This window comes from Orcinus orca, chromosome 13 (genome assembly GCF_937001465.1).
Source record: "Orcinus orca chromosome 13, mOrcOrc1.1, whole genome shotgun sequence".
Taxonomy (NCBI): Eukaryota; Metazoa; Chordata; class Mammalia; order Artiodactyla; family Delphinidae; genus Orcinus; species Orcinus orca.
The window spans coordinates 79,737,016-79,764,864 of NC_064571.1; positions in this window are offsets into that span (position 1 = coordinate 79,737,016).

Sequence of the window (27,849 nt, forward strand, 5' to 3'; positions counted from 1 at the left end):
GTGCTATACAGGAGGTTTTTGTTGTTTATCTATTTTACATATAGTAGTGTATATATTTTAATCTCAAACTTCTAATTTATCCCTCTCCCCCCCTCCCCTTGGTAACCATAAGTTTGTTTTCTACAACTGTGCGTCTATTTCTGTTTCGTAAATAAGTTCATTTGTATCATCTTTTGAGATTCCACCTATAAGTCATATCATATGATATTTGGCTTTCTCTGTCTGACTTACTTCACTTTGTATGATAATCTTTAAGTCCATCCATGTTGCTTAAAGTGGCATTATTTCATTCTTTTTATGGCTGAGAAATATTCCGTTGTATAAATATACCACATCTTCTTTATCCACCCATCTGTTGATGGCCACTTAGATTGCTTCCATATCTTGGCTATTGTAATAGTGCTGCTATGAACATTGGGGTGCCTGTATCTTTTCAAATTGTTTTTCTCCAGATATATGCCCAGGAGTGGAATTGCAGGATCATATGGTAGCTCTGTTTGTATTTTTTAAGGAACCTCCACACTGTTCTCCATAGTGGCTGTACCAATTTACATTCCCACCAACAGTGTAGGAGGGTTCATTTTTCTCCACATCCTCTCCAGCATTTATTATTTGTAGACTTTTTGATGATGGCCATCCTGACTGGTGTGAGGTGGTACCTCACTGTAGTTTTGATCTGCATTTCTCTAATAATTAGCAATGTTGAGTATATTTTCATGTGCCTTTTGGCCCTCTGTATGTCTTCTTTGGAGGAATGTCTTTTTAGATCTTCTGCCCATTTTTCAATTGGGTTGTTTGTTTTTTTGATATTGAGCTGTATGAGCTGTTTGTATATTTTAGAGGTTAATCCCTTGTCAGTCGCATCATTGGTAAATATTTTGTCCCATTCTGTATGTTGCTTTTTTATTTTGTTTATGGTTTCTTTTGCTGTGCAAAAGGTTTTAAGTTTAATTAGGCCCCATTTGTTTATTTTTGTTTTTATTTCCATTACTCTAGGAGACAGATCCAAAAAGATATTGCTGCAGTTGATGTCAGAGTATTCTGCCTATGTTTTCCTCTAGGAGTTTTATAGTATCTGGTCACATGTAGCTGTCCAGTTTACCCAGCACCACTTATTGAAGAGCCTGTCTTTTCTCCATTATATATTCTTGTCTCCTTTGTCATAGATTAATTGACCATATGTGCGTGGGTTTATTTCTGGGCTTTCTATCTTGTTCCATTGATCTATATTTGTATAGATCTGTATTTTGTGCCAGTACCATACTGTTTTGATTACTGTCCCTTTGTAGTATAGTCTGAAGTCCAGGAGCCTGATTCCTCCAGCTTTGTTTTTCTTTCTCAAGATTGCTTTGGCTATTCTGGGTCTTTTGTGTTTCCATACAAATTAAAAATTTTTTTGTTCTAGTTCTGTGAAAAATGCAATTGGTGATTTGATAGGAATTGCACTGAATCTGTAGATTGCCTTGGGTAGTATAATCATTTTGAGAATATTGATTCTTCCAATCCAAGAACACAGTATATCTTTCCATTTGTTTGTATCATTTTCAATTTCTTTCATCAGTGAAAGACATTATATCTTTACACCTTACTACGATCATGCCCATTTAGCTACTAGATTTCCCATCTTACAGATTATGAAGTAGGTTCAGAGAAGAACACAGCTGGTCTGCCATACAGTCAGGATTTGATCTGAGATTCATCTAACACCAGAGCCCCATCCTCCACCACACCCCAGTCATAAACTGAAGGGAAAATACTGGCTGCTGTTCCCCTGTTGCCCATCACGGCCTGGTCTGTGCCCCCAAGGCTGTCTGTCTGCCCACAGGAGGACAGCGGTAACTGGGGCCCATGCCCTCATATTTTCAGGGGCTGCATCATACTTGAAGTGTTAGGAGCACATGGAACACACTCAGCTTGCGAAACTGCTGAATTCAGTCATTTCAGGAGCAACCCCCAACATCCAGGAAAGCATGAGAATGAGGTGGGAAGAAAATAAAAAGTAGTAATGAAATCTTCTTATAGTCATAATACACTTTGTTTAGGAAAATCTTCTTAAATAACAACAACAAAAAAATTCACTAGAACACATTTTCCAAGTGGCCAGATTTTGCTGTGAGACTGAGCTCTATTTTTAGATATCTGCTTTCAACTCTCACCAAAATAAAAAGAGCAAACCTTCTCTGTTGCTAATGGTGTGCACATCTGGATATGAAAGGCTGCTTTCCAAAATTCTACTTCCTCAACTAACTTCCACACAGAGGTCTCAGTCCCCGCCACAGAAACAGCTGAGGGCGGGAATAGGGGATCTGAAAACAGTCACTGTCCCTCTAGGAGCTCTGAGCCACCAGCCTCCAGCTAGCCCACCACGTCCTGTCCCCTCCTTTAACCCTTAGCAAGTCCTCTCTGGAGACCTACTGCCTCCTGCAGGCCAGGCATGAAGGGAAATGAAGATGACTGATGGCTGGCCACGGGAGCTCACAATCTTGAGGGAAAGACAGTCACAGAAGTAGAAGAATGGGCACTGCTAGAGCATGGTGGGGGCCATCATGATGCTGTGTACTGACTAGTGTGGGCTTCCAAGAGACGGCTGCCTACTCTCCTTAGAGATAAAACGACCCTAAGTAGGAGCATTCAGCCCACTGTGAGCCTGTCTACTTGCTGAGGGAAAATGGAGAGAGTCCATGCAGATCCGTGGGCTGCCCTCTGGGACTCCACGTGCAGTCGCTAGCTCTGAAGGTCCCAAAATGGAGTAGCCACAACTTCACGGGGTGGAAGACAGCAAGCAAGCTACCCCACTCATCCTGCAAGACTCATCCCAAGGGCAAATTCTTTCAGAATACTTTTTCATAGATGTGACTTCCCTTCCTTGGAACTCCATAGCCCTTTCCTGCCATGTCTCTCCTGTGACATACGGCATTAACTCCAACTTTCTCATGGCTCTTCCTTTGCCCACAGAATTTCCAGCCAGGAACTGAAGCAGGAAATGCGATTCAGCTAACCGATTAAGCAGACCTTTACCGCACACATGCGCTGAGCAAGGCGCTGTGGGAAGAGTCGGTTCCATGCTGGGGCAGGCACCTCGCCAGCTGCCAGCCCCCTCCAGCACCCTCTGTGCACTCAGAGCCTGGCCTCCCAAACCTCCCACGCTGCCCACAACGTCCCGTTTCCCCACCCTTCACCCCACCCCTTACTCAGGGACCCCAACGAATCTGGAAAATGAAAATAAAGTGTCCTGAAAAGACTGTTGAAAAAAGTTATGTCCCGCGGAAAAAAGAGGAGGCCACAGGGCTGGACCTGCTCATGCCAGCATAGCCAAGAAGCAGCCGTGAAAAGAACAAAGGTAGCAGTGATCGCCTCGCAGCTTTGATGCTCTCAATTACCCCTGCCCCCATCCTCTGTGTGTTTTTCACATTAGCTCCATTTTACAGATGGGAACTCCGAGGTTCACAACAGGAAGCTTCTTGCTCAAGGTCCCAGAGAAGGGCAGCCAGGGGGCCTGAGCGAAGGCCCACCCTGCAGGGCGTGGCCCTCCTCCCTCTCCGGCCTCAGCATCCTCGCCCTTCACAGGAGGGGAGTTTGCTTTCCGATCTGGGGTTGCTTCCCTGCTATTCTGTGACCTGCAGGGTCTGGAGAGCTCCTGCTCTGACACCGTCTGCCTCTCCTGCTGAGCCCGGCGGGTACAGACCTGCCCTTCTCTCTTCCAGGTCTGGGCCATTCCAGAAATGCTTCTGACATAAGCTGGCTTGGGGGCTCTGTGGGAGTTTACATATCTGTGTGCCAGTAAGTGCCTGTGATGTCTCTATTCATGAGAACCCTGGGGGGAGTGTGCAAATTATTGTGTGTGTCTGTGTATCCACATTTATGTGCACAGTCAGGTGCTGGGGTGTTTCCTCTCTTTGTAACAAATAGTACTGGCATCTGTGTGTGTGCACATCCCTGTGTTGTGCTTGGTGTGTGTAAATGTCTCTGAGATATGTGTGCAAATATCTTTGTTGTGCACCAGTGGTGTGTATATGGGTAGATATCCATATGGTATGAGTGTGTGTTATTCTCTGTGGTACGTGAGTGTGCGGATGTCCCTGTGGCATATGTACATGTGTGTGTAAATGTCTCTGGAGTGTGTGTGGATGGATGGATGGGTGAATGAATGTCTCTAAGATATTGTATGTGTGCATGTAGGTGTTTCTGTGGTGCATGTGTGTAAGTTGCATGTATCTCTATACTGAGTGCGTATCTGGTGTGCTGTGTGTGTGTCTATATGTTGTGTGTGTATCTGGTGTGGTATATGTGTGCATATGTGTGGCTTGTGTGTGTATGCAGGTGCGTGCATCTCTATGGTGTGTGTGTATGTGTGTGTGTGTGCATGTGCTCCCGTGCAGATTACCACTGACCTGGCTTTTCCGTGAGCCACAGCTGACACAGCAAAATGCTGAGAGAGCAGCTCAGGAGGGAGTTACAGGGAGCCGTCCTCACCCGCCCAGGACGAGAAACCCAGGGGCTACCCTGCATTGTCCAGTCGGCAGAGGTTTCCCAGCCCTCGCTCCCCAGCAGCCCAGAGCAAGCCGTCTAGGGGACCAGGGCCAGGGAGAGCAGAGACATTCCCAGAAAGGGGGTCCTGGTGTCATCCTGAGCGGTCCGTATCTGACAGGGGTGCTGGGCTAAGAGGTCTGCAAAGTGAGGTTTGCCCTGGAAGGTGGAGGAGGGGAAAGTGGTGAATAAGAGCAGAGAGAGGGAGGCGGGCGCTCCAGGCAGAGCTGGCGCTGGAAGGGTCTGAGGCCGAGGCCCTGGAGGACTCTGCACTTGGGGCTCCAAGCAGTGCAGGTATGTGGTGTGTGTGCGCACACAGGTGGTGTGTGCGTGTGTACACCTATGGGGTGTGTATGCACATACATGTGTGCGTGTATGGTATGTGAGTGGGGGTGTGCGTGTATGTATGGCATGGTGTGTGTGTGTGAGGGTGTGTGCATGTGGTGTGTATTGATGTGCATATATGGGGGGTGTGCGTGTACATATCTGTGGGGGGTGTGTGTGGTGTGAGGTGTGTGTATTTATGCATGTATGTTGTGGGGAGTGTGTGTGTGAGGGTGTGTGGTGGGTGTGTGTGTGTGCACACTTACTCACAGGTCCACACACTCTCAACTCTGTCTCCTACACTTCCGGCTTCCCCAGTGGCGTAAACAGTCACCTTCCGGCAGGGCAGACAATAGTCAGCCCCTTACCCGCTTCTCCCCAGGGTCCCTCTGCCCAGAAGGTGACACCCTGTGATTTCACAGGCAGCTGGGATGCCTCTGCCCGTGCTGGGTAGAGCACCAACGCCCGGGGACTGTCAGAAACCACACAGTTTCTCCAGGCAGACAGGCCTTTGTTCCAGGCCCCTTACAATGCTTTTATCTGTAGGTTTGCCTTGAACAAAATCCTGTTCAGATGATCTAAACCTGACGATAAACCCAACCTTTCAGATTACAGTTTCAACTTGACTGCCACACCGGGGAGGAGAAAAAGCAGAATTCCTGTGCGTTGCAGAAAACCTCTCTGAATAATCCCTTGAGCCTCCCCACAGGGCTCCAGCCCCTAATGGATGCTTTGATGACAGCAGATAAAGGCCAAAGGTACTTTTATTCTCTCAGAAACTGCTCCAAATAAACAACCTTGATGATTAAAGCAATAGAAATCCCCGGAAGATTGATGGCTTGGAAAATGCTGCGGAGTGAATGAATAACTTCCCCCTTTATTTCCAAGAGCTAATATTTGTCCACATTTGCTGCCTTTCAGAAAAAAGTGCCACGTTTTTTTGTGCTGAGTGTTGGTCAGAGACAAACAATCACCACCCAGTTATCACTTGAACTTTAAACCAAGCCCCATCTGTGAGCGACTGAGGCCACCGTCAGCATCCGCCTACCAACCAGGCTTAGACCCGGGGTCTGTGCACAGGGGATGCCGTACCTGGGATGGACTTCCAGGGTGGGCCACCCACTGAAACTCCTTTGGAAAGCCTTAAAATGCTCTATCTTGTTCTCTGCTGCCCCAGTGCCTCCAGGAACAAGTCCCAAACAGTTTTCAATGACCAGGCTCGTTCTGTGTCTAACTAAACCTCCCTTGAAGGCCAAGAAGTAGCCTTTGGCAAGTGATGGGGCCCCTCTGCCCTGGCTGACCTGGGGACAGTGGTTCCCAACCGCACGGCCAGGACTCTGCCGAGGGCTCCCTTGGTGGATGGACTGAAGGCTTCACGGGCTGTGCCTGGATAGCAGGTGATGTGATCGGCAGTCAGGGACTCGGCAAAGAATCTGGTTCATCCAGCACCGCAAGGAGCGTGAGGAGTGGCACACAGCTAAGGTACCAAGGGCTGAGTCAGAGTCCCCATCACATACACAGGGGCTCACAGACCCCTTCGTCCCATACTTGGGTGATAAATATCTTCTCCTGAACCAGCTATTAAGCCTCCTATACAATCTCCTCCCCCCATAGATCTTGACCCCCAAACCTCAGGGTTTCTCTCCATCCCAAGTGTAGCCCTTATCCTGAATGACCTCAGCTACAAGGGATCTTCTGTTTCCTTGATGAGCTCATTTCCTGCCACCTTTCCTTCTACCCCAATTCAGCCATCCACTCTCACAGAGTCACCTGGAAACCCACCATTACCTGGAACTGCACCAGCTCTGAAACCATGAATGCACATGGCCGTCTCTGCCCACTATCTCCTAAACCCTTCCAGCTCTTTCTCGGTGCCTCCCCCTACTTCACCAGTCCACTTATCTGGCTTCACTGAGGCCTCTTATTTCTTTTTTCTTCTTCTTCTTTTTTTTTTTTTTGCGGTACACGGGCCTCTCACTTTTGTGGCCTCTACCGCTGCGGAGCACAGGCTCCGGACGCGCAGGCTCAGCGGCCATGGCTCACGGGCCCAGCTGCTCCGCGGCACGTGGGATCTTCCCAGACCGGGGCACGAACCCGTGTCCCCTGCATCGGCAGGTGGACTCTCAACCACTGCGCCACCAGGGAAGCCCGCCTCTTATTTCTTAGCCCCTTTAATTTTCCCTTACCCGTAAGCTTGTCTGACTTCAGTTGTTCTTTCTTCAGACTCATCTGGAAACATCGAAAGCAGGGATCCAGGCTGCCAGCCATAGTCTTGCCACCCATACCCAGGATGCACTGCCTGAGTGAAGAAAACGCAGGTTGCCCTCACTGCCAGCTGTAATCTCCGTCCTCATCCAGATCTGAGATGCTACCTGAAATCCTTCCACACTTCTGGCGTGCCTAGCTCATGCCCATCTCCAGAGCCCATGTTAAATGCCCCTTACTTCCCCTGACCTACCACCTCACAAGCTCGCCCTGGCTATTTGCAAAGGTCACCCACAGTGTCACACACACATTAGAAGCCACCTGAAAGAAGATCCTACAATGTCTTGCCAGATTACCTACCAGCTCACCTACCTCTCTAGTCCTTCCAGTCTCCCTCAGGTCCTATTAGAAGATGTTGTGCTCTCTTGGCTAAGGCCAGGCCTTTCAGCCTTATTGCTCCTTTGAATCAGCTCCTGCCAGACTCACCAGGAACTTCTTTGTTGTGTCCATTGGATATGTTTCATCATCTTCTCTTCCTTGAATGTGTTCAAAACCCTTGACCCTCTCACTTCTGTTCCTATAGTCCGACGCTCTGCAGTTCCCGGTCTCCAACACGTGTGATGACCCTTCTCGGGACTCCACCTCCTCTTGCCCTTGTTTAGACAGCTGTGGTTTGGTGATTCATGTCATCTTTTTGAATACGCTCTTTCTGAGCATTTTCATCTGTTTCGGGGCATCACTGATCATCTTTGTGCTGAAGACTGAAAATATTTGTTTCTAGCTGCAGAGTTTCTCCTGGGAGTTTGGGTACATTGTCCTGCTTGCCACCCAGCATCTCTACCTGGACACACCACAGGCTCCTCACGTTCTATGGTCAGAACTGAGCTTATGGAATCCCCATGCCAAGGCTGGTTCTCTCCCTGAATTATCCTATCATCATCTACTGGCTAAAGCCGGTAGGCTGGACATAATCCTCGACCTCTTCCTCTCACACACACATTGGTGCCAACCAGGCCCCTGTCTCTTGCCTGTGCCACTGTCCTCTTCTGTCCTCTGAGGACCATGAGAGCAAGGACACATCTGAGTCATCTGGGCACATCCTAGGCTTTCCATAAATGTTGAATTCATGAATGGTAAATCCTTTGAGGCAAGTGTTGTCATCGTGCTACAGAAGACAGAGGCTCAGAAAAGTCAAATAATTTAACCAGAGTCATTCAGTGAGCAGAGGAAGCTAAAATTTGAACGTGGATCTGTCTAAATCCAGAATCCAAGCACTGACATGTTTGTGCTAGGTCAGATATGGGGAGGTGGCATTTTCCCGTGCCAACATTCTGCCCACATTTATGGGAAGTTAAAGACTAAGCATAGAAGATATCTGCACTGTGAATTGAACTTGGACAAAACTTTCACTTAGTCTCTCAGGCTTTGAACTTCCATTTGGTTTCTGTGATGATGTCTGACAGATAGGGTCCAAGGCCCTCCATGTCACTGGGAAAGTTCTCTTGATCACCTTTGCCTGGTGCTGGCTTAGACTCCTCTCAGCGCCCTCTACTCCAGTCTTTCCGTTCTCTCCAGGTGGCTATGTGCCATCTGGCAGTTGTGACCAGGGTCCCACTTTGCCAAATGTGCTCCATCTCCAACAGAAGGCAGCAGAGCCTAGAGCTTCCCCTTACACACACACACACACACACACACACACACACACACACATGTGCTTTCCTGTTGGAGTCAAGGCTTCTGTGCCCCAGGCTTTACTACAGAGTGAGGAGCTGGCTGAGTCTTTAGTGAGGCCAGCCAGGTTGTGACCATCTCTGATGCGCCAGGTCTACAGTATAGCAAGACTGGTTCCCTGGCTCAGGACAGGTCTGAGTTCAAGAAAAACGTGAAATTTTTTGGCAAGTAGATGGCAACTGAAAGGATGAGAATGTCGGAGGTCACCAGGGGAAGCAGGAAGAGTGAGATAAGAATGGGGCCAAAGATCGACTCCTGGGGAATTCCAATCTTTGGGGAAAGAAGAAGACAGAGGGGCCTGTGAGTGGTGAGGATGTGAGAATAGTCAGATAATAATGAGGAGGAAGAGAAGGAAGAGGAAGAGAAAGGGAAAGGGAACCATTAATTAAATGCTTATTCTGTGCCAGGCCTTGTATCAAGCTGTTCCTATACACTTATACACTAATTCTTAAAACAACCTTGTGGGATAAATATGAATATCTCTGTTTTACAAGTGAAGGAGGACTGGAAAATATCCATGGGATTTGGCCAAAAGTGTCTCACTGGTAACCTTAGTAAAATGAAGTTTGCTGAAGGAAAGTGACTAGAAATGAGATTGAAATGGGTTGAGTAGTGAATGAGAGGCAGGAATGGAGAGAGAACAGAAAGTTCTTTCTAGAAGGTTGGATGAGAGGGGAAGAAGCAAGATTGCATAGCAAATAGACGGGGATACAGTACAGAAGAGACTTGAACCTGTTTAGAATCTGAGAAGAGAGAGACAGAAAGATGATTGCAGATACAAGTGGGAGTGATGGGAAGTTAACAAGCCAATATGGTGGGAAGACACAAGTCAAAGGCTTAGAGGGAGGAAATGGCCTTATATAGTAGAAAAGGGGTCCCATTCTCAGAGACAGAGAAAAGGACTTGGAGAGGAGATGGGTGTAGACAAATCTGTGGCTGAGGGGTGGGAAGTTGAGGGAGATTGTGACTTATGCTGGCAATTTTCATAAGGAAGAAATGGAATGAAGAATAGAAATAGAGCAGGAGGGCTTCCCTGGTGGCAGAGTGGCTAAGAATCCGCCTGCCAATGCAGGGGACATGGGTTTGAGCCCTGGTCCGGGAAGGTCCCACATGCTGCGGAGCAACTCAGCCTGTGTTCCACAACTACTGAGCCTGTGCTCTACAGCCCACGAGCCACAACTACTGACCGTGAACCTAGAGCCCGTGCTCCGCAACAAGAGAAGCCACCGCAATGAGAAGCCCACGCACCGCAACGAAGAGTAGCCCCAGCTCACTGCAATGAGAGAAAGCCCGTGCGCAACAAAAAAGACCCAACGCAGCCAAAAATAAATAAATAAAACAAATAAATTTATGTAAAAAAAAAAAAAGAAATAGAGCAGGAATTTTTTGAGCATGAAAGCCTGGAGTAATATAAGGAACTTGAAGAGAGAGGTAGGTGTTAAAGTACTCCCTGAGGGGTGGGAGAGGAAGCCATCCCCAAAGTCAAATGATTGGCAGGTGGCTCTTACAGCTCCACCATAACAGAACACAGAACGGCAGTGGCTCCGGGTTCCCTGTTTTTAACTTGTTATTCCTTTAGCTAGCAGGTGTTAGAGCAGGGAGACAGGTTAATGCATTGATCCCAAGTTGGGATACATCGAAATGCCTTCAGTGGGAGGATTCAGACATACCTTGAAGACTAAATGAGACCCCCGAGGTTGGGGCCAGCAGAGCACTGACACGTACTGTGTACCCAGTGAATGCTGATTGCTCCCTGTTACAGATTTTCTCAGCAGTAAATTGAGGAAGTTATATTAGATGTCTAGCTCTGACATTTGGGTTCATGTAGCCATTTCAGAGAAGTCTAAACTCAGTGATTCTCAAAGTATGCCTATGCGGCCCACTTCGAACAAAACGTTCTGGAGAGTTTCTTGGAAAGTCAGACTCCAGGGCTGTTGCCTACAGAGTGGGAGGGCCAGAGTCTTTGCATTTTAATAAGCTCCACAGGGAGACCCTGTATTTGAGTCAAATTTGAGGACACAGCTTCCATGAGTCTGTCCTGATCTGTTTTATGCAGAAGCATAACCTGAATTCTGACTCCAGAACTAGTTGTGAACTTATGACGAGAAACACCAAGATCATGCATGGCCATATTGATGGGTAATGGTTGAATTGTGGATAAGTGAGGCTCCTGGGTGGCATTTAATGTTAATTCTTTTCCCAGAACTTTCCTGGTGAAATTTGGGGTCAGGCTGCTTGTTTTTGGCCCATTGTGGCCTGGCTTTACCCCTTCTGCCTTTGTTGTGGGCTTTTGTCAATATGTCCTTTGGTCCAACTGTTGTTTAGGGTTTTAGATACAGAAAACCTGTTTTACCCATGTTTCTCCTCTTCACAGTGTCTGGCTATTAGGAAAATATCCTTATGAAAAGATAACAAATGCTTCATTATGATTATTATTCATTATATCTTCAGAGCTCTTTAAAGTTTACGAGTAATTCTATACCCATTATCTCCTTATCCCACAAATCTGAGATTTATAGAAAGATTATAACTTCCATTCAGAATTATATTAACTAAGATTCAGAATGATTAGTCAACATGCACATTGTCATAAGATAGGGTGGTGGCAGAGCTAGAGGCCACCGCACGTGTCTTAGTCCATTCGGGTTGCTGTAACCGAACACCACAGACTGAGTGGCTTGCCAACAACAGAAATTTAATTCTCACAGCCTGGAGGTTGGAAGTCTGAGATCAGGGTGCCAGCATGGTCAGCTGAGAACCTCCTTCTGGGTTGCAGACTTCTGTCACATCCTCACAGGGTGGAAGGAGCTAGGGAGCTCTGTGGCGTCTCTAATAAGGGCACTAATCCCATTCATAAGGGCTCCACCTCCATGACCTGATCAAATTCCAAGTTCCCACCTACTAATACCACCTTTTGGGGTTAGGAGTTCAATATAAGAATTTTGGGGAACACTTATATTCACACCAAACCACCATGATCTTCTGTCTTCAAGTCTAGAGAGCTTCTAATTGATTTAAAATCAGAACAAGACCTTCTGACTCACCTTTTTCTGCAACCAGACTACATAAGCACCTACCTTTTCTTAAGCCATGTCCTCAACTCCAGCCTCTTTGCCATACCCTCACCAACGTGCTTGTCAGCCTCCAGCCCGGGACCATTTCAACAAAGCTGAGTTCTGGTCTAGATGGGGTTTCTGACGAACATCTTAGGCCGTCAAATATAACCTCTCCCCAACGTTAGGAACCAGGGTCTTTGCTGGGTCCTCACAGTCTCCTCTTTCATCTCCTGGAACACAGTGGCTGCAGCTAGTATTTCCGGCTGCTGCAGAGACCAACAAGAACACTGTCAGGGTGAAAGCACCAAAGCAGAAGCCCCTGATGGAGGTTGAGGGAACCCCCATGGAGGCATGTGCCCTGTTGCTGAGTACTTTTGCACTCCAGCAGTTGATTAAAATGTGTTGGATATTTAAAAGGTTGCTAACTTCATGACTAAAGTGTCAAACCTAATTTTTTAAAACTTTAGAAAATATATTTGAAAAGCTCTTTAAATGGAAACTTTCTTTCTGCCAAGTTCCACCATAGCACACATTTTTACTGCCCTTATAATTCCTTGAAAAAACTCAATGTATAATAGAAGTGCTGACAGATGCTGGACCATAGCAGCCGGTCTAACAGCTCAGTTGTATTTATTTTTCATTACACTTGACTCTAATTGGTACCGGTTTAACTGTGGCTCATACCAGCAAGAACCTTTTAACTCAAACAGCAGCCCAGAGAAACTGACTTTTTCCCCCCCATATCTTGGCTCTTAATATCAGAGACTGATTATATTTCTCCTCCGTCAAACTACCTTTATGTTTATTGAAAGGCACTTAGATTCATTTTTCAGGAGCACGGAATTTGAAGTAAAATAGACCTAAATTTTAATCCAGACTCCTCTGTCAAGTTGACCTTTAGAAAGTCACTTAACCTCTGTGAACCTCAGCTTCCCCATCTATAGATGGAGACTGTAATTTTTTTTTAAATAAATTTATTTACTTTATTTCATTTATTTTATTTTATTTTTGGCTACTTTGGGTCTTCATTGCTGCATTCGGGCTTTTCTCCGGTAGTGGCGAGCGGTGGTTACTCTTCATTGTGGTGCGCAGGCTTTTCATTGTGGTGGCTTCTCTTGTTGGGAGCACGGGGGCTTCAGTAGTTGTGGCACATGGGCTCAGTAGTTGTGGCTCGCAGGATCTAGAGTGCAGGCTCAGTAGTTGTGGCTCACGGGCTTAGTTGCTCCGCAGCATGTGGGGTCTTCCCGGACCAGGGCTTGAACCCGTGTCTCCTGAGTTGGCAGGCAGATTCTTAACCACTGCGCCACCAGGGAAGCCCCTGGAGACTGTAATTCTCACCTTGCAGAGTAGTGATATGTACCTTATAGAAGGTTCGATATCAGGTAGGTGATACATGTAGCAGAGTCCCCGGAGCATACTGGGAATTTGATACTTGATATTATTTTCTACATATTCTATATTTATCAATATTATAGCTAATGATGATACTGTTTGGTGCAGAAAAAGAACCTCCGGTCTGATTATTCCGTGTGGAATTTTCTACTACTGTGATGAGTTGCAAAACCACTAATTCATATAAGGAAAAACCCTTTGACAATTCCACAAAGACCAGGCCCTTTTTCATTAAAAAGCAAGCAGTTTGGGGCAAGACAGGGCCATGAGGCTCATGGCCTGCCTGGATCTTCCCAGCTGCTCCGAGATGCTCTCGGGTGTGGGAATTCTTCAAATGACTTTCAAGTGGCCTCCTTAGAGATGCTGACAGGTCCAATCAAACTCTCTTCTACTGGGCCCTGAGATGAAAGGAAGTGGCAGAGGTGTCTGAGAAATAAAAAAGGTGCCTGCGTAGTCCTGAGGAAAGTACCTTAGGACAGAGCAACACACAGCCCAAGCTCTTGAATTCTCTGAGGTGTAACATCCTCAAAGGAGACAACATTAACAAGAAGAGTGTCTGCTCATCTAGATAAAGCCACTCTAGACTTCTGGCTGGAAACGCTTCAGCAGTAGCAAAGACTCTGTTGAGGAAACTCACTTTGGACTTACTCCATAAACACACCTAGATTTATATTGCGGGCTGGAAGGAAAGAACTTTCTCATTAATTAACTGCTATGGACAAAGAGCTTTACATAGGTGACCATGACTGAACCCCATAGCGACCCTTCAAAGCCCGGATGGTTATTGCTCTTTTGCAGCTAAGGACGTGAGACTCGGAGAGGTCAAGTGACTTGCTAAGGCCACACTGGGCTGAATGGGTCAGCATTTGAACCTAGGACTCTAGGACTCTTGACCACAGCCCCAGCTATGGAGGAATCAAAGGAATCAAAGAACTCATCCTAAACTTATTTTACTGTGCCTCAAACATTTTAAAAGCAAAAATAGAAATTTTAAAATGAAAAGTAGAACTACACAGAGCCCTACCACCTTATGAAATTACTTTTCCATGCTCCCTTCATCCTGGTCAGAGGCAGAACTGTAATTGTGCAGATGAAGATTTTAGCGAAGATGTATGAAACACCTGCTGTATGCAGTAGCTCCCAGATCCATGGAGTACATGATAGTTTTGGACCACATGTACGCTGTCATGTAGTGGTTGAGATGACAAAAATAGCCATTGGGCTTCCTTAACGGAGCAGAAATGAGCTGCTGATCATGCAGCATATAGATGCACAAAGAGTGTCAAGGAAGAGGCAGATCATTGTGGGCTGTCACCGTGAGAATGGAGGTCCTAGGAGCCTGGGGGGCATAGTATCCCACTGACAGCATCATCTGAGTCTGAAACTCCCTAGATTTGGGTACAGAAAGGAGTGACCCACAGAAATGAGTTCTCAAGCTGCCTCCTCAAGCTAAGCGATGAGTGAACTTTTGCTTTTATTATACTAGTCACGTGTTTCTGCTAATCAATATAATGAGTATCCATTATTTAAAAACCTTAAAATTCATAAAAGAATTTGTTTTGCAATTAACAACCCATAGAAACACCATCCATAGAACAGTAGTTATTGTTCTGCCTTAGTTCCTTCAGTCTTTTTTTATGCCTATTTTTACTTAGTTGATATTAAACTATGTACGTAATGTAAAAATCTTATTTTTCCAGTCAACATTGTAGCATTAGAATTTTCAAATGTTATTAAACTTATTTCAAAAATATAACTTTGGAAGCCTGCATGAAATCCATACTATGAAAATAATATAATTTATTTAACCATGCTGATTATGTTGGGTATTTAGGTTGTCACAAAAGGTTTACTATTAAAATTAATGCTGGCTTCCAGTCAAGATGGCGCTCTGAGTTTCCAGATAAGCCACCTCATCCCACTCTTGCACTCCAGACACATAGCACAGTAGATCAATGATCTTAAATATATCAAAAAGTTGTCATGCTTAAAGGCAATACCATCAACTCCATGAGTCACAAGTGGTGGAAATACATCACTAAAGAGATGAGACATAATCTGATTGAACTCCAGAACCTTCTGTTTCTACATACAGAAAAAGCCAAACTATTGGCATTCAGGGTAAATGTGGAAGTCTAGAACAAGCATGACTACCATGTGTGGTTGGGTAAGTAGTATACTGTCCAGCTCCTACAGATGCCATTCACAGCATAGTATAAATAAATGGTTCCCATCTCTGTTACTCCATCCAAAAAGTTGTGCTAAGCATGATTATTTATATGAAAAAAACAGAGATGGGGGCTTCCCTGGTGGTGCAGTGGCTGAGAGTCTGCCTGCCGATGCAGGGGACACGGGTTTGTGCCCCGGTCCAGGAGGATCCCACATGCCGGGGAGCAGCTGGGCCCGTGAGCCATGGCCACTGAGCCCGCGCGTCCAGAGCCTGTGCTCCGCAACGGGAGAGGCCACAACAGTGAGAGGCCTGCGTACCACAAAAAAAAAAAAAAAAAAAAAAAAAAAAACAGAGATAGAATTCACTGCCTGGGCATAAGGAGTGCAAAGAGCCACAAACCCTACCCCAAACTACAGCTAATAATAAACTGTTACCAAGGAATTCAGAGGGAGCAGAGATATCTGCTTGGCCAAGACATGGACCTAGCTGCCCATTGTTTCTGCAAAGTGATTTACAGTATCTTTGTGGAATGAAAATCCAAGTCATTAATATATGACTAATTCTAAACAAGGAACACTAGTGCACCAGGGAGAGAGCACTACAAAACTGCAAGACACCACAGAGAAAAGAAAAAATGAAATTCACACACAAGATGAATTTGCAACGAGGAAAATTAATACCATGAAAGATGACAACAATTATAAAGGAATAGCATTATACCTATCTTTCATTGAATGGCTCTCAATGTGCCAGAGACTGTTCTGTTTTACACGTATTTTATCTCATTTACTGCTAGACCAATCAGATATTGCCTTTAAAATCAGAGAAACTAGGGCTTCCCTGGTGGCGCAGTGGTTGAGAGTCCGCCTGCCGATGCAGGGGACACGGGTTCGTGCCCCGGTCCGGGAAGATCCCACATGCCGTGGAGCGGCTGGGCCCGTGAGCCATGGCCGCTGAGCCTGTGCTCCGCAACGGGAGAGGCCACAGCAGTGAGAGGCCCGAGTACCGCAAAAAAAAAAAAAAAAAAAATCAGAGAAACTAGAGAAACTTGGTGAACCAAAAGCTAATTCTTGAGAAGATCAATAAAATTGATAAAACTCTAGCCAGACTGACAGTGGATAAAAGAGAGAAGACACAAATTACAAATACTATCAGAAAGGAGAAAGGTGACATCACTATAAATTTTACATATATAAAAGGAATAATAAGGAAATGTTATGAAGAAATTTATGTCAAAAACCTTACAACTCAGGTGAAATGGAAGAAAATTTGAAAGACACACACTACCAAAATTCACTGAAGAAGAAGTGTATAATCTGAATAACCATGTATCTACTAAAGAAAATTATTTCATACTTTAAAATTTCCACAAAGATAACTTCATGCTCAGATGGCTTCACTGGTGAATTCTCTCAAATATTTTCAAATTAATAATAACAACTTTATAAAAGTCTGCCAAAAAAATATAAAGTAGGGAAAGCTCTCCAATTCAAAGACATTATAAGGAAAGAAAATCACCTGTTAATCTTGAATCATGAGCATAGAAGCAAAAATTCTTAGCAAAATTTCAACAAATTGCATCCAACCATGTATAATAAAGAGAATACATTATAACCGACTGAGGCTTATCCTGGGAATACAAGGCTGGCTCAACATTTGAAAACCAATCAGTGTAATCCACCATACCAACAGACTAGAACAGAAGAGCCAGGCAGTCATCTCAATATACACGAAGTAAGTCATTTGAGAAAATTCAACATCCACTCAAAAGACAGGGGAAGCTTCATTACTCATTTTATGAAATTGGCTTACTTTTGTCCAAAGACTGGACAAGTACGTTGTGAGAAAATAAGATTATAAGCTAATATCATTAGTAAAATATGGATGTAAAAACCCAAGCGTTAGCAAACTGGATCCAATAATGTATTTTTCAAAACTAAAAAATAAATCAGAGTAAATCAGGTTACCTTGGGAAAATAAAGATGGTTAAACATCATAAAGTCTATTAGTTAAATTCATAATGGGTTACAAGATATACAAACATCTTAGTACTTGCAGGAAATAAATTTTTGACAAAATTATGTAATTATTAATGCTAAAAAAAATCTCTACACAAACAAGCAATGAAATAGAACTACTTTACCCTGAATCTTATGAAAAACTAGAACAGCATCATCTTGAATGATGAAACTTTGGTAACATTTCCAGTAAAATCTGGAAGGAAGGAAAGAGGGGAAAGGGAAAGAAAGAAACAGATTGGCATGGGTCTGAATGACAAAGAAAGTGAGACACATCACTTAGTAAATGTGCCATCTCCCTGTTGGGAAGACTGACCAAATGGGAGAACGTTCTTTACTGTGGCACTGGCTTCCAGGATATGGAAGAAAGTACCTTCACTTGAATTTCACTGCCGCCAAGATAATCATTACTGCCAACATTCATGAACTGCCCCTTCCCAGGAAAATAAAGACTCCACCATCACTGTTCTTAAAAGTTTGTTGTTTATACGCCACCCAGTTAGTGGTACTTGGTTACAGAAGCCTGAACTAAGACATATACACAACCGAGGGCTGCTGTTGTTTGTTTGGCATGACCTGAGACATTTTTACTTATTTCTTATTTTTCTTTTTTTTTTTTTAATTAATTTATTTTTGCCTGTGTTGGGTCTTCGTTGCTGTGCGTGGCTTTCTCTAGTTGCAGTGTGTGGGCTTCTCATTGCGGTGGCTTCTCTTGTTGCAGAGCACAGGCTCTAGGCGCACAGGCTTCAGTAGTTGTGGCACATGGGCTCAGTAGTTGTGGCTCACGGGCTCTAGAGCACAGGCTTAGTAGTTGTGACACACGGGCTTAGTTGTTCCGCGGCATGTGGGATCTTCCCGGACCAGGGCTCAAACCCGTGTCCCCTGCATTGGCAGGCGAATTCTTAACCACTACACCACTAGGGAAGTCCCTATTTCTCATTTTTCATCTGTACACTGATCAGGGAAGTTACTGAAGAGTTATGTTCTCTCTAGAAACCCTCTAAATACAATCAGATGATTCAGTTTATGATCATGGCATTGTGGACTCTTAAGAAGTACTTCTTTATTAATTGAATTGATAGCTGCATTCTTCTCTTCATTAAGAATACTTGTTCAAGTATAACTTATATAGTCTGTTTATGCTTACATTTAAAAACAAGGGGAACTCGTTAACCATAAGAATAACTGGTTCATGAACAGATAAAACTTAAATAATTTAAACTTAACCTGGGCACGTCATTTATTGTGTATATCAGGGAAAAGTTAAGTTTTGGCTGCAAATTGTTTTAAAAATGAAAAAAAATTAGAATAAGTTTTTAATTTTATGTTTAACAAAAAGTTATAATTCCAAAAATGAGATAAATCTTAGAATTTGAGGAGACATTGTTCTTTCTAGGCAAAATTGTATAAAGATTTACCGTAACATTTTTCAATCCACATTTACATTTCACCATATCATAATAAAGATCATGTATTTTTAGCAATGAATAAAAAAAAGTCAAGGACTTCATTATTCCTACAAGGGGCTTTGCTGTTTAAGTCAGTCTCCTCTGAAAACCTACCTGGCCATTAACCTCTTCTTATTTCTCTTCTATGTTTCAACTGGACAGTTTCTGCCAATAGCAGTTTGTCAATAACTTTCTATATGATCCAAGCAATGTCTAATTTTACTTTCATGAACTTCATGGAATTTTACATCAATCACAAAATGTTTAATCTCACTTTGTAATTTATTAGAATGGTAGAGTTGGCAGTTTCTAATAAATACTTAAAAAATAGTGAAAGACCGATTGAAGCAATGGGTAAGGATAGATGTTACGTTAATTAGGGAAGGGTGTTCAACAACTAATTTTATAAATGATCATTACTGTTGTAAAGGCTGCTGCTTCCCTTTGAAACTCAGCACTGTGAGACTGAGATAGTGTATTCTGATTTGATAATGAGGAAGTCTTACTCACACTATATACAGTTAGAGTGTATATGTGAATTCTATTTAGTTATATGCATATTTGTTTATTAATGAAATTATCTTAGCATATTTTTGATATTTAATTTCTGTAATTGGATATTTCCTAGAGTTTGTATTCTTGACACTTCAAGCACATTTTCAATACTGCTTTCATCATCAAATTTACCAGAAAGTACAGCCTAAACTTCTTTGGATAACAGTCCACTGTGGTATTTGAGCTATTTGCTTGGGAATTCCCACCCAGAGAAATAAGTCCAGGGAGAAAAATAAAAAGTAAGCACAGGGATGTTGTATGTCTAGAATCTAACCCTTGAGAGTTTCCTAGCTATCTAAGACCTAATTTTTCTTTTGGGATCAGTAAATTTCTTGGGCTTCTTTTTGTCATTATGGTATCTGTTCTTTTGCATCAAAACAAATAAGACACTGTATCTCAATGGTTAAAAATGTAAACTCAGGAAGCAAGTAACTTCAGGTAACTTGTATAATAGCTCAATGCCTCAGTTTCCTCATCTGCAAAACAGGAATGATAAAGTACCTACTTCATAGTACTGTTGTGAGGATTAAATGATTTAAGACTTATATAGTACTTAAATAGCACTGATCCATAGTGAGTGCTTTGCATATATTGACTAATATTTAGGGCATGCAGTTATTGTTCTAAGTCTGTTGAATCTTTTAGTAACCATTTTACTTGAAGCTAAAAGACAAGGTAGTATCCAGATAGCAAGTGAGTAAGAGTAGCTGATTCTTAAGAAGAGGTGATTGTCAAATTTTCAGTAGGTTGTTGCAAGATGGCTTATGGAAGCAGTAGCACCTGGGTAGGTAAGAGGTCCACTGCAGGTCACCGTGTGGCCCAGCGTGACACCTAGACTCCTCTCTGGGTCTTCTACTCAGCACAATAAGTTGGCTGAGTTAGTGGACCCCCAGATATCCTCCTTCCCCTCTGACATTTCATAACTTAATCTTCCTTTGAAATAGGCAAGATTGAAGGAGTGAAAGCAAACATGATACAGCTAAGGACCGTATTGAGAAGCTGCAATGTTCTCCCTGTCCTGCAAGAGATGATATAAAGATTTGATCTTTTTTCATGGCCAGAGTGATAAGGTCTTTTCTTACTGTTTGGGTCCACAAGAGAGCTGAAGTTCCCTCCTAGCAAAACAAATGTCTCCACAGGGAAGAGTATTTTGGGGATATCAGTAGAAGTGAGAAGTAGGTTAGGAGCAGACAAGGGGAGGAAAATAGCCATTATCTATGAATCGCCTGACATGTGCTGATCGCTATGCTAGGTATTTAATAGGTATTTCCAGTTCTGACAACAGCCATACAAGGTGGTATTTATTTTCCCTAGTTTGCAGTTGTAGAAGCTAAGGCTCAGAGAAGGAAAGTAATTTTGCAAGTATATACAACAAGTGAATGTCAGCACCAGAACACAATTGCAGTCTTTCTGGATTCTGCTGTTTTATTCCAGCATGTTGCCATGGGCTCCACCTTACTCCCTCAGTCAGTGAGAATAAGACTTGGTAATGTGTGACCCAACCCCACCAGTTGGTACATGGCAGAATGAATCTGTGGTCCAAAGCCCATTATCTGAATGCCAAAAACAATGCTTGCATATTTCATGTTCACTCTGTGTTCCAAAGTCTGTCTTCCAGCTAGAAGAAAAGCCTAAATTAAATTATATAATTATTCTTACATTACTGTTACTCCCACTCCAGTTCCTAAAGTTGTGAATTAATTTAATTGGGGTGATTTAGGAAAACAATATAGCATAAGAGAAAGAACACAGAATTTGGATTCATATTCTGGCCTCCACCACTTCCAAGCTGATTGAGGTTAAGTAAGTCACACCATCTTCCTGAGTTTTAGTTTCCTCATATGTGATGTTTGGATAATGATGTATAAATCAGAGAACATTGCCAAGATTAAAGGATAAAATGCAAGTAAGTTGCCCAATACAATGTTTGATTGATTCTTAATAATTGTAAATACCCCTTTTGCACCAGCTACTAGCATTTCATCATCATAACTCTAAAGTTTATATAGAAAATAAGGTCTGTAAGGGAGATAAACTGAAAGTACAGAAACAGATCTATTTACATATAGATTTTTCACATATGACAAAGAAAGCATGGAAGATCAGAGTGGAAAGGAGGGAAAATGGGTCTGAAAAATTATTTTCTACACAGAAAAATTAAATGGATTGCTACTTCACACCATATAAAAATATCAACTCCTTTTGGACCCAAGTGTCAACAACAAAATTGTACAATTTTTGGAAGAAAATATAAGACAAAACATAGCTGACCTTTGCATAGATAAGAATTTCTTAAACAAGACAATATAATGTTAACTATAAAATAAGATAGATCGGGGCTTCCCTGGTGGCGCAGTGGTTGAGAGTCCGCCTGCCGATGCAGGGGATGCAGGTTCGTGCCCCGGTCCGGGAGGATCCCACATGCCGCGGAGCGGCTGGGCCCATGAGCCATGGCCGGTGAGCCTGTGAGTCTAGAGCCTGCGCATCCAGAGCCTGTGCTCTGGAACAGGAGAGACCACAACAGCGAGAGGCCTGCGTACCGCAAAATAAATAAATAAATAAATAAATAAAATAAGATAGATCAATTTGACTACACTGAAATGTAAAAATTCTGTTTACAGAAATCTTCTTTTAAAACATTTTTGGGATTAAATCATCAAATGGCAAAATAGGAGTTTTCTATTGTCTTCTGCTCCCCCTTCAAGTAATAGTAATTTAGACAACCACTCATGGATGAGAGTGCATTTGTGGAAGTCGGGGAGTCCAGTAGAGAAGTTCCAGCACACCATTCGAGGAAAAAACCAAAAAATCCCTGAGATTTGACACATTGAAGAGGAAAAGAGAAACAGTTTCCCTTCAGCTGAATCACCCCTCCCTTAAGGTAGAACAGCTCAGTGCCAAGAGAGATCTTCTTGGCCCATGATTTCTCCCACAGGGGAAAGTGAGAGTGTGTGAGTGATCGTCCAGCTGGACGTCACCAAAGTGACCACTTCTTTCTTACCCCACCCAGAATACTGAGGTGTGCTGTATGACTGGGGGCAGGAAGCATCTGGGAGGATAGCAGCCAGGACTCTCAGAGGGCATCAGAGGGACAAAGACCCAACTAACTGCTTCACAGACTCCACCAGAAAGCCCACTCATGAGGTGCTGTGGCTGCCTCATTTCTGGACTCCCCCAGTTGACCAACAGTCACCCCCAATAATTGGTGGACCCTCACCCCATGGCCAGCTCCGTGTGCATGCACTGGATGATGGAGAGAGTGAGTCTTTGCAGATGGCTTGTGAGCATACACAGAAAGCCAACCCAACTCTGTAGGACTGGGAGAAAGTGCTCAAATTTCAGCATTCAGCACTGCCCTGAGGAAAGCAAACAGGAGGCTGTCAGTACCCAGCCAGGCTTTGCAGTATCAAGAGAAGGCATACAACGTTAGAAATTCCCACTCTAGGGCTTCCCTGGTGGCGCAGTGGTTGAGAGTCCGCCTGCCGATGCAGGGGACACGGGTTCGTGTCCCAGTCCGGGAAGATCCCACATGCCATGGAGTGGCTGGGCCCGTGAGCCATGGCCGCTGAGCCTGCGCGTCCGGAGCCTGTGCTCCGCAATGGTAGAGGCCACAACAGTGAGAGGCCCGCGTACCGCAAAAATAAAAATTCCCACTCTACACTGGAGAACCTAAATATATAAAGCAAATATTAACAGATTCGAAGGGAGAAATAGACAGCAATACAATAATAGTAGGAGATTTCCATACCCCACTTTCAACAATAGATAGATCATCTAGTCAGAAAATCACCAAGGAAAGTGTGGACTTAAGCTACATATTAGACCAAATGAAACTAATAGACATATACAGAACATTCCATCTAACAGCAGCAGAAGACAGTCTTCTCAAGCATACGGGGAACATTCTTCAGGATAGATTATATGTTTGGCCATAAAACAAGTCTTAAGAAATTTAATATTAAAATTATATCAAGAATCTTTTCTGACCACAATGATATGAAACTAGAAATCAATTACAAGTGGAAAAGTGGAAAGTTCACAAATATGTGGAGATTAAACAACATATTCCTGAACAATCTATAGGTCAAAGAAAAAAGTCATGGGGAAATTTTTAAAAAATCTTACAATGCATTTACAGCATACCAGCACTTATGGAATGCAACAAAAGTAGTGCTAAGAGGGAATTTTTAAAGTGATAAATGCCTACATTAAGAAAAAAGAAAGATCTCAAATAAACAACATAATGTTACATCTCAAGGAATGAGAAAAAGAATCACAAAGACTACAGTTAGTAGAAGAAAGGAAATAACAAAGAGCAGAGCAGAAATAAATTAAATAGAGATGAGAAAGACAATAGAAAAGATCAATGAAAGTTAAGAGGTGGTTTTCCTGAAAAGATAAACAAAACTAACAAACTTTTAGCTAGACTAAACAAGAAAAAAAGAGAGAGGACCCAAATAAATAAAGTTACAAATGCAACAAGAGATGTTACAATTAACACTAAAGAAACACAAAGAATCATAAGAGACTACTATGAACAATTATACACCAACAAATTGGACAGCATAAAAGAAATGTATAAATTGTTAGAAACATACAACCTACAAAGACCGAATAATGAAGAAATAGAAAATCTGAATAGATCAATAATGACCAAGGAGATTCAATCAAAAACCTCCCAACAAATAAAAGCCCAGGACCAGATAGTTTCACTGGTTAATTCTACTACACATTAAAAAAGAATTAATGCCAGTCTTTCTAAGACTTGCAAAAAATTGAAGAGGAGGGAACATTCCCAAACTCCTTTTACAAAAACAACATTACTCTAATACCAAAGCCAGATAAGGACACTACAAGAAAAGAAAACTAAAGACCAACATTTCTATTAAAATATAAATGCAAAAATTCTCAGTAAAATAGTAGCAAATCAAATTCAACAGTACATCTGTTGAAAGTACCATACACCATGATCAAATGGGATTTATCCCTGGCATGCAAGGATGGTTCAACACACAAAACCCAATAAATGTGACACACCATATTAATAGAATGAAAGATAGAAAGCATATAATCTTCTCAATAGATACAGAAAAAGCATCTGACAAAAAGCAACATCCTTTCGTGATTAAAAACTCTCAACAAATTGGACATAAAAGGAACTTACCTCAACATAATAAAGGCCATATATGACAGCTAACATCATACTCAATGATGAAAGGTTAAAAGCTCATTCTCTAAGATCAGGAACAAGACAAGGAAATTCTCACCATTCCTATTCAATATAACACTGGAACTTCTAGCCAGAGCAATAGGCAAGAAAAAGAAATAAAAGGCATCCATGCTGGAAAAGAAGAAGTAAAATTGTCTCTATTCATAAATGACATGATCTTATATATAGAAAACCCTGACGACTCCACCAAAAATCTGTTAGCATTAATAAATAAATCCAGCAAAATTTCAGAATACAAAATCAACACACAAAAATAAATTGCATTTCTATAAACTAATGGTCAGCTATCTTAAGAAAAAAAGCAAACAATTTCATTTGCAAGAGCATTAAAACAATAAAATATTTAGGAATAAATTTAACCCACACTGGTGAAAGACCTGTACACTGACTTTGATGAAAGAAATTGCAGAAGACACAAATAAATGAAAAGATATCTGTGTTCATTGGCTGGAAGAATTAATATTTTTTAAAATGTCCACATCACCTGAAGCCATATATAGATTTAATGCAATTCCTGTCAAAATTCCCATAGTATATTCAGAGAAAATGAAAAAAGTCCTAAAACTTAGATGACACCACTAAAGACCCTGAATAGCCAAAGTGACAATGAAAAAGAAGAACAAAGCTGGAGGCTTTACACTTCCTGATTTCAAACTATATCACAAAACTATAGTAATAAAAACAGTATGGTACTGATATAAAAATAAACACATGGGCCAATGGAACAGAATCAAGAGCCCAGAAATAAACCTATGTATACAGAGTCAATTAATATTTGATAAGGAAGTTAAGAATGCTCAGCGGGGAAAAGATAACCTCTTTAATAAGTAGTGTTTGGAAAACTGGATATCCACACACAAAAGAATGAAATTGGACCCCTATTCATACCACTTACAAAAATTAACTCAAAAGTAGATTAAAGACTTAAATGTGATATCTAACACCATAAAATTCCTAAAGGAAAACATAGGGAAAAAGCTCCTTGACATTGGTCTTGGCAAAGATATTTTTGGTTATGACACCAAAAGGAACAAAAGCAAAAATAAACAAGTAAAACAACATCAAACTAAAGAGCATCTGCACAGCAAAAGAAAAAATCGACCAAATGAAAATGCAACCTAAGAAAATATGTGCAAATCATATATCTGATATACAAGGAACTCATACAACTCAATATCAAAAAAACACAAATAATACACTTGAAAATGGGCAGAGGACCTGAATAGACATCTCTCCAAAGAAGACACACAGATGGCCAACTGGTACATGAAAGGATTCTCAACATCACTAATCATCAGGGAAATGCAAATCAAAACCACAGTGAAATGTCACCTCACACCAGTTTATAATGGCTATTAACAAAACCAGAAAAGTTAACAAGTATTGACGAAACTACAGAGAAAAACAAACCTTTGTGTATTTTGGGTGGGAATATAAGTTGGTGCAGCCACTATGGAAAACAGTATGGAGTTGCTTAAAAAAAAAAAAATTGAAAATAGAACTATCATATGATCCAGCAATCCCATTTTGAATATATTTATCCAAAGAAATGAACTCACTATCTCAAAGAGATATCTGCACTACTATGTTCATAGAATCATTATTTACAGTAAAGAAGTTCTAAAAATCAAAGTGTAAACATACAAACAACTCAATAGAAAAATAAGCAAAGACTTAGGTACGTCATTTGCTTTACCCTAGTTCCAACCCTCATGTAGAGATTAAATGAAATAAGGTAAATAAAGTGCTTAAACATATTAAACTTAAAATAAAGTGTCTGGCACATAGGAAGATCTTAGGAAATGATATTTATAATTATGATTCTGACTTACTCTTAATGTTAGTTATTTTTATTTTTGTTATTTTATTGTTATTATCAATCTGACTTAATCTCTTAGCTCTCCATTTCTTTTCATTAAACTGAAAATATAATGAAAATCCCTTTGGAGAGAAAGCATTCATGTGAAAATGCAATGGATTCAACTTAGCTATTCTCTCATCCATTTATTCATTTGGCAACATTTTATAGAGTGCCTGGGATATGCCAGAGTTATGTTGTTTGCTGGAGATAGAGAATAAATAAGGCACAGTCGGTGTTCTCAAAGAGCTCACAGCCAGGGGTCACAGGGGAGGACAAATTCAGGTAATGATAGCAATATGGCAACTGCTATAATAGAGGGATTAGCTGGGTCTAGTGTAGCCCAGAGGAGAAATCACCTATGTTTGGCAAGATCAAAGAAATCTTCCAGCTGGCAGTGATAGTGGATCCAAGTCATGAAAAATGGATGGTACTTCAGAAGCCTTCCAAAATATAATGGGTTCTTTTTCCCCAGTGTATACTTCCATACAGTGAAAATGCATAGAGAAGAATCACATTTCTCTGAGATGAAATAGACTGCAGAGATCATCAGGTGCCAGTGGTAATCAACCAGAGGCAGGACCGCCCTCAGGGGGCATTCCAATAGCACCGAATTATTTTTAGCTGCCATAATAACCGGGGTAGGGCTGCTAGCATTTTGACGGCAGGGAGCTAGAGATAAGAAACATCTTGCAGTACACAGACCAGTCCAGCATATGGAAGCATTGCCTTTACAAAATGCCAACAACGTTTCCTTTGAGAAGCACTGAAGACAACTCACTGTTTATAAATACATATGAAGTCAAAAAGGGGGAGACAAAAATGCCAAAGACTTTGGGAGAGTTATGTGCACCCTGTGGTGGCTCAGATCTTCCTAGAGCTAGCCTCAGCCTTGGAGTCTCTTCCAGTTTGTGTATCACAGCATTCCCTGTGGCACAATCAAGTGTGGATCATGCAAGCTGGCCCAAACCATGTTGCCCAGCAAGTTTACATCGTAACCTACGAAAATGTCTTGTGATTCGTCAGTTGTGTCCCTGATCTTTCCTTCTTCCACATCTGTCTTTCCTATGCTTGAAGAAATACCTTTTTCCTTTCTATCAATGTTCTATCAATAAATATTCATTCCTCCTCAAAGTTCCACACATATGATGATCTCTGTATCTAAATTGAAAGTTTAAAAAAAATACTATTTTCTTTTACTGAAAGGCACACATTAAACTATCTCTTAAACCGGGAGGAATTGTTTTTTGCAGCTGTTTTTAACAGGTTGTATTTCATAAAGAGTCAGTTTTCAACTCACCAGGAAATTTCACTGGACTGAGGAATTTTTCTTGC